Source organism: Lactuca sativa, chromosome 2 (assembly GCF_002870075.4).
Source record: "Lactuca sativa cultivar Salinas chromosome 2, Lsat_Salinas_v11, whole genome shotgun sequence".
Lineage (NCBI taxonomy): Eukaryota > Viridiplantae > Streptophyta > Magnoliopsida > Asterales > Asteraceae > Lactuca > Lactuca sativa.
In genome coordinates, this window is record NC_056624.2 from 146,147,868 (window position 1) to 146,157,150 (window position 9,283).

The following is a 9,283-nucleotide window of genomic DNA, read 5'->3' on the forward strand; positions in this document are numbered from 1 at the left end:
CCAGAACCATGTTAACATATGCGAATCTGCCTCAATATCTTTGGGCTGAAGCAGTTTCCACTGCATGTTTTACTCAGAATCGATCATTCATTCATTGAAGATTCAATGTTACTCCATATGAAATAATCAATAATAGGAAACCTAATGTCGAATTCTTTCATGTTTTTGGTTGCAAGTGTTTTATAATGAATCTCAAAGATACTTTGTCCAAGTTCCAAGCTAAAGCTGATGAAGGCATATTCTTAGGATATTCGCAGAATTCAGTTGCATACAGAGTGCTTAACAAAAGAACTAGAAAAGTTGAAGAAACTTTCAATTTAACATTTGATGATTATTATCTTAAACAAACGGATAGTAAATTTGAAAATACATCAATACTTGTTGATTCAAATACTCAAATTGATAATTCTGAAATAAATGATTTTGATTATGACTTAATTTTTGGAATACCTGACAGGGCAATTGAAGCGGAAAATAATGCTCCTGACAATCAAACATCAGAATCCTCAAAACATACTGATGATTCAACAATTACTATAAGGTCAATATCTTGCGAAAGGGTGCTTGATGTTCGTATGGAGGGGGAGCATACGATCAACAATGAAGATTGTCAGTCAACTTTCGAGGGGGAGAATGAAAATATGAATCATGAAGTTGAGGGGGAGCATTCGCAAAATCAACAGGAACATCATTTTGAGGGGGGAGGATCAAGATGAACATCATGTTGAGGTGGAGCATGATGAAACAGAGACAATTAATCTTGATGAAAATGATGAGTTTCATGAACTAAATGAAAATTTTTCTGTTGCAGGATCTGAAAATGAAGATATGTATGAAGATGCACCATTGGAATTTGATCCTAATTTTCCACCACTTGAGAAATGGACAAGAAATCATCCAAAAGAACAGGTAATTGGAAATCCACAAGATAGTGTGTTGACAAGAGCTCAAATTCGTGCGAAAAATGAGGTACTGAATGCGAACCAAGAACTATGTATGTTTAATGTCTTTATTTCGAAAATAGAGCCAAAGACAGTAAAGGATGCTATGGAACACTCAGATTGGGTTATTGCTATGCAATCTGAACTGGCTGAATTTGAACGAAACAAGGTTTGGAGATTAATTTCTAAACCTTCTGATGTTTCAATTGTCGGATTAAAATGAATTTTTAAAAATAAAACTGACAAAGATGGCAATATTATTCGCAATAAAGCTAGACTAGTGGTTAAAGGTTATTCGCAACAAGAAGGAATAGACTATGAAGAAACATTTGTACCTGTTGCAAGACTTGAAGCAGTTCGTATATTTTTAGCTTATGCAGCTCACAAAGACTTTGATATTTATCAAATGGATGTCAAGTGTGCATTCTTAAATGGAGAACTAGAAGAAACAGTGTATGTTGAACAACCACCAGGGTTTATAAATGATGAACATCCTGATCATGTTTACATCCTAGATAAGGCTGTATATGGATTAAAACAAGCACCAAGAGCCTGGTACGCAACACTTACAAATTTCTTGAAACAATCTAAATTTAAACAAGGATCAGTAGACCCCACATTATTTCGCAAGAAAGTTGGGAATCATCTAATGCTTGTTCAAATTTATGTTGATGATATTATTTTTGGCTCAACTGACCCATCATTGTCAATTGAATTTGAAAATCTAATGAAAAGTCAGTTTGAAATGAGCATGATGGGAAAAATTAATAATTTTCTTGGATTGAATATAAGACAGAACAGGGATGGAATCTTAATCAATCAAGAAAAATATACGAAGAACTTGCTTGAAAAGTTTGGAATGACAAATAGCACACAATTAAGAGTACCAATGGCAGTAGGAACAAGACTAACTCCTTCGTTAGATGCTCCTGCTGTTGATTTAACACTTTATCGAAGCATGATAGGTTCTTTATTGTACTTAACTGCAAGTAGACCTGATATTATGTTTTCGGTTTGCAATTGTGCTAGATATCAAGCTAATCCCAGAGAACCTCATTTGACTGCAGTGAAAAATATTTTTCGCTATCTTAAGGGTACAGTTTCTTTAGGACTTTGGTATCCTTCTAAAACGGGATATTTCATTCAAGCCTTTTCAGATTCTGATCTAGGAGGATGTACTTTGGATAGGAAAAGTACAAGTGGTGGATGTCAACTATTGGATGGGAAGTTGGTAAGCTGGAAATCGAAGAAACAAACTTGTTTAGCTATATCAACTGTTGAGGCCGAATAAACATGAAAAAGATTCCCTTGTATTGTGATTCACAAAGTGCAATTCGCATTTGTCATAATCCAGTACAACATTCAAAGACAAAACACATTGCTCTTCGATATCATTTTATCAAAGATCATGTGGAAGATGGGAATATTGAAATTCATTTTGTTAAAACAACTGAACAACTTGCTGATATTTTTACAAAACCTCTTGATGAAAAATCATTTGTTAGAATTTTAGCAGGTTTGGGGATGATTGATGCGAATTCAATTACAAAAACTCAAGCATGAAAGTGTCGTTCAGCAGTTATGAGTCAAAATTGTTCAGATGTTACTGTTCATCCAGAGGCTTCGCATGGCTTCGCATCCACATCTTTTCGCATTTGCGATCATAACAACTAAGGTTAGGTTTGCGATTCATTTTGTAGTTTTTAATTTTGAAAAATCAAAAATTCAAAAAGATTTTATGTTTATTCATGTTTGTTTTGAAAAATTAAAAATCCAAAAAGATTTTATTTCGTTATGTTATTTTTTTTATTTTTGAAAAATTCAAAAATCACAAAAATAGTTTTGTTTTCTTTGTTCTTTAAACATTGTGTGCTGTGAGTTTAGTACAGGGCTTAATGCGAAGAGTTCATGCATATATGTTTCTATGGGAAGATATCAATTTTATTTTAAAACTAGTTAGGATGTCCCTAGAAGCATGCTGTTGTATGTAGACCAAAAGCCTCAACACGACTCGATGTGTGAAAACTGAAAGCCTTAATGAATCTTTCATACGGAGGGTTTTCCCAATCAGGCTTAAATTCACATCAGTCAACTGAGCTACCTTATTCTTTTCATTGAAGTTAAGAGTTTTCTGTTTTGTCCATTATAACAGAGGTACACTTCGATTCTTAACCAATCTTTTTATACCAAACAATTCTTTCAATATAAATTTTCGAAGAGATTTTTCCTTGAGGTCTTTGATCAATCCAATCAAAACCTAGACAAATCACAAGTCTGTGTTTATGATCTAACATCATGAGACCGTGATGGAAGTGAAACCCAAATATCATAAACCTTAAGGAATTGACGGGGAACATCGTTCCAGATTTTAACAAAACTTTTGTTTCAGTACCAAAATTTCGAAACTCCAAATCATATTCAATTCACATGTGTGGTCTTGATCAAATATTCGCAACCCACGATGTTTGTTACCCAACAAGATCCAGAACAAATTTTTTTATGAATATAATTTCTGTGTGAGTTTTATTCGCAAATCCTAGTCATGATAAATACTTTCAAAAGCCAACTTGTCACTAACTACACTGGTCAAACAAGTAACTTCATTTACAATTTCTCACCTTATGTTAAGGCTGATATGTAATGAAATTTGAAACCAATCCAAAATATCTTTTAAAAGAAGCCCTTCAATACTTATCTAAAAGTATTCGATTGTAATTCACGGGAAACTACACAAGCTGTTGATCATCTCTCTTGATGATTAATGAAGCAACCTTTGCCTGGGGTTTAACTGCCTTCATGTCAAATTGAATTTTTGACATCACAGAATTTCAAATTTTTTTTTGTTTCTCATCTTATTCTGTTGACACAATGCACACACGAAATCCTTGAGGTTCTGAGTAAAACCAACTCAGGCTGATGATTTCGCAAATCTGGCATATGACTTCACTTTACATCCCTAAAGTGAAAGAGCCTTGCCTCCATGAGAAAGGTTTTAACGGTTCAAATTCTATAATGGGAAAATTGACAGGTTGTGTACTCAATATGGTTGGTATTCTATCCGGTTTTCAAGGAGACGGGACAGTTAATTTTTGAAGCATGGTTATCTTTTGCAGTCATGATCCGATTTTCAAGGTGCCACATCGGATAGCATTAAATGTATCCCGCTTTAATTTCAAATCAAATTGGGGAAACTATAAAAGGGGGATCAAGATCATTGTATATGGTTACGCAAACAGAACTCTCTCAAACCTAAAAAGATTCAAACTTGTTCAACTTCATCTTTTTCAAACCCTAACAATGGCTATCACTCAATCAAACACTGATGAAGTTCTTTCTCAATCCCTGATGAAAATCCAAAGCACCAATTATCAAGTTGATCTGAATGTCTCTTCTTATCCTGAATGATTGAAGATGCTCATTGTTGCCCTGAAACGATCACCCTTGTCCACCGCCATGTTTAGTTCCTTCTCTGTTCCGATGACATGGTTATCTTTGGCAGCTTCAACGACATCATACAACCATACTACTGATGTGATAACCTTCAACTTGATGAACAACAAACGGGTTAAACTTTCCAAGAAGATGTTTGTTGAATTCTTGCAAATTCCAAACAACCCTCCATTTTTCAAACCCGTTAATTCTCAAATCGTCCACATGTTCAATGAAATGGGCCATCAACCCACTTTGGAGAAGATCAGTGACTTCAGAAAGTCAGGGTTACCGTGTATATGGAATTTTCTGTTTGACATTTTTCTCAGATGCTTAACAGGACGCACAGTTGGTCTTGATAGGGGGCGTGTGGAGGTTTATGCCATGGTAATGGGCTTGTATTATGACATTAGTGTAGACTATGCAACTCAGTTATGGAAGGAATTTGATAAGAGTCTGGAAAACACAAATTCGGAAAAAGGAATATCTTGTGCAAGGTATTGGAGCTTGATTCTTGAAAAGGTATATGAAAAGGAGGGAATTTCAGTACCAGAGGATGCGGAGGTTGCAGAATTCTCTCTATATCAATTTCCAAAGGTAGTTGAAGAAGATGAGGAAATATTTACCCATGTTGCTTGCATTCCAGATGTGATGCTTAACAAGGTTTCTCCAACTCACAAGGTGTTGGTGCGCTACATGAAGACTTTCGATCCAAATGTGGAGACTGGTATTTTGTTAAGTGTTGCAACCAAACCCTCAAAGAAGAAGAAGGCTATCAAGAATGATGCAACTGCTCAATCTTCGAAACAGGGTCAAGATGAGGAGATTCAGATAGTGGAAACCTCACCAAAATCAAAAAAGGATACAATACCCTCAAAATCGGGGGTATTGAAAAAGATTCGCAAGACTGAGGTGAGCAGTAAAGCGGTTACCGTTCGCAATATTACAGCTCCTGTCTCTCCAGGATCTAAGAGACAACGTGCTCAAGATGTTGCGAAACAAATGCAACAAACATTGTTGAAAAAGCGAAAGCTTATTATTCGCAATGAGTCCTCAGATGAAGAAGTGGTTCCTAACACCCCACTAATCTCTACACCGGTAACTGTTTCTGATCCACATGTATCAAATTTTCAAGTTTCACAAGTTTCCTCACAACCACTCAAAATAGTCACTACCAAATCAGTTTCTGAGTAGGTACCTATTTCAGATACGGTTGTCAACGTATCTGATACGGGGGCACCTATCACGAGTGTTGAAACCACTTTACCAATCACCTTACCCATTTCTTTACCACTTGTATCATTTCCATCTACAATACTATCCACAACCTCATCCATTTTTGATCATCCACATCAAAACCCATTTACAATCCTTTTTCCCTCATAATCACCATAAACTCCTCAACCTTCGCAACCTTTATCTGATAATGAAACTGACGGAAGAGCCTTTGGAGGAGTACTTGAAGACATTCACTTTGATTCAGAGGAGGAGGAAATACCTGATCATATGCTTATGACAGGAAAGCAATTTAAAATCCTGAATCATAAGTTGAATGCCATTATTCAGTCGCAAGCTGATTCTGGCAGGATGTCTTCCATCTCAGCAATGGAGGTTGATATTATGTTGAGAAGCGAATAATGGAAAAGGTTGATCAGTCTAACAAAAATAATGAGCTTCGCATTCGAGCTCAAGGCAGTAATTTTTCTACAGTGGTCCAGGACTTACAAACTGTTGCAAAAGAACGTCATGTTCTGTTTGTACAGGATGTGAAGAAAGTTCGGGAGGATGTTAACTTTAAGCTTGAAGAGTTGAAAACCGAACTTGCGAAGGAGCTCAGGGATATTACTTCTCAAAATACCGAAGTTCAAAAGAAGGTTGATATGGTTGCTACAGAAGTACACAAGGTTGTTGCTGCCCCTATCCTTGAAGCTAACCACAAAGAAACCTAGGAGAAGTTTGATCAGTTGATCAAGTTGGTGACTGAGCTGAAAACTGTGGTTTCGCAATCTTCATCTCAACAAATTCTCACTCAGGAGTTCTTGTCTCTAAAGTTTAATACTTTGGAACAAGCAATTCAGAAAGCTCTTGCACCAATCGCACATTTTACCTCTTTACTACCGAAGAGTGCCCCACCTGCTTTCACAGGGGTGCAAGGGGGAGAGAAAAATCTAAGTAAAGAGGAGGATGCGAAGACAGTGGGAAAAGTTATATCTACCCAGCTTAAATCTACTCTTCCAATACTTACAATGCCAATTTCCTCAACTACAATAACCACAAGACCGATTGCCAAAGGAATTTCGATTGGGGCAAAAGAAGGAAGTTCGAGTTCAAAACCTCAAACAGATGTTGTGGGAAAAGGAAAAGGAATATTGTACAAAAAATCGAAGGAGGAGAAGAAAGCTGAGGCTGAGGCAGAGTTAGAAAGGATGAGGCAAGTGCAAAGCATTATGAGGCAAAGAGCAAGTGATCCTCCCACGATGAACAAAGGAGATCCTGCGAAGCTGTACTCTTATGAAACCATAGAGTCAAAAGTTGTGGGGAGGGAAATGTATGAATTCGAGAAGAAGCCAAAAAGAAGTTATGATATTGCGAATTCAGATAATTGTCAGCTAGATTTTCCAATCAACGAAATGCTCTTCATTACTGCTCAATACAAGATTAGCGAGAAGTTTGATAATCCAGATGATTACATACACATGAAAATCAGATTTCATGCTTTATTGGGGAAGAATCCGGATGAAGTATGGTCTTTAATGAAGATCAAAAAGGTGTTAACAATCAAGAAAGATACGATGTTTGAAGACATGCTTCAAAATTTCCGTTACTTTGTTATTCGAGCTGATAACAAGCAGTATGACTTCACTACAACTGACTTTCCTTTGATGAACTGCAATGATTTGATTCAAGTGGCTCTCATTTTGAAGCATATGGAAGAGAATAAGCTCAAAGGATCTGAGACTGAAGTGTTCAAGATAGGCTTCGCACATGTCAAGACATATATCGACAATTACTTTGATTGCTTAGCTCTAACTGATGAAGAATTGGCGACTACGTTGTGAAGAGAAGTGAACGTTCCTTGGGAAGAAACCTTATCCCAGTCAGCTTTATCAAAATATGTTGTTGGGGAAATATGCCTGAAACCTTTCGGCATGGTGTTTTCAAGAAGAGATACGAAGGGGAAGCCCAAGAAATTTTTGTTTAAAGTCTCTGAGGTAGAAAGATATACTTCTTCGCAATATGCGCACTTTATTGTTCGTATGAACAATTGCAAGAAGAATAATGAAGGAGACAAGAAGGATCTCAAGAAGGTGATTTCTTGGTATGGAGAAGTGCGAAAGACAATTCACTCTGCTGTTCAAAGGCTTATGGATTGAATAGCATCGACTGTTTACAAAGGGGGAGATTGTAGAAGCAAAATTGTAAAATTCGAATAGTGTATTTGTTTAGTTTTGCATCTTTATGTTATGTTACTAAGTCAATTTTGTGCGAAGTGTATTGTTTAGACTGAGTATATTTTTTGTACACTTAGGTTCCCTATAAATAGGGACTGAGGATAGAAGTAGAGGAGAAATTTCTCAAACGCAAATATCCTTTCTGCTTATTCTTTAATCAGTCTTCATCAATATAAGATCTGATTAATATTTACTCTTAGTGTTCTTACTTTCAATCACTCAAATCATATTTGCTTTCGTAAATCTCGATAACAATTCTCTTCAATAAGCTTAGGTTTTTATGTTCAAACTAATTGTTTGTGTGAATGTATAAATGATTGTGGGCCAATCATTTTATTTATTTTAAGAAAGTGATTAATACATATTATTAAATTAAAGATAATTAAAATATGTCATCTAATTTTATTTTAAGGGTGTTTTAGTCAATTAACATAAATTTAAAAAAGGAAAATTTCAGATTTTAAGGAATAATTAATTCTCTAAACTTTAAAAGTCTGATTTTTTGGATAATAAATATATTAATTTGGACAGGTATATGAGAAGTCTCTAATAAAGTCCTAAAATTTTGGCCCGGTTTATGTTTTAGTCCTAAGTTAATTTTTGTTTACGAAAAAGTCCTAAAAACCGGTAAAATTTTGCATTTTGACCCCTTTTGACTTGTTGGAACCGGTAAGAAATTAATTTGGGAGTATTTTATAAATTCACCCAAAATATTGGGCTTTTTCTGCAAAAACAAAAAATATCAGGGCTTTTCTGCAAACAAAAACCTTATTATTATTATTATTATTATTATTATTATTATTATTATTATTATTATTATTATTATTATTATTATTAAAAATATAAATAAGTATACTATTTTTTAAATTTGTTATTATTAATATTGTTAATAATACATATAAATACATTTAAATTAAAAAAATATTAATGACATTTTATAAATGTGAAGGTTGAGCGGACGGTAATGCTTTAAGCATTGAAATCATAAATGTCTAATTGTATATTCTAACTTTGTATATAGTCATTTCACATTTGCTATTATTGTTTTTAATTCAGAATATTAACATTTAACAATTTAAAAGAAGCTACTGATTTTTCAAATTGTTTACAAATAGTGAGCGTGTGATATTCGTGTATGTCTTGTGTGTAAGTATTTTAATTACCAACATGTGTGTTGCTGTTTTCATTACGTCCCAAATATCGGTAATCGTATTCAATTTAACCCTTTGACCCGGTCAATAGGTCATCCAACTTTCAAAAATTACATTTTTGGCCCAGATTTCAAAATTTATGAAAAATTTACTCCAAAATTTACACTTTTGGCCCAGATTTTAAATTTTGTTACAATTTTGGTCCAAACTTTACCCTTTTTGCCTAAATTTTAGAATTTTATTATGAATACTTCCTAACTTTAGTTTTTTTACCACTTTTTTTCTAAAAGAATTGTTTCTAATATGTTTT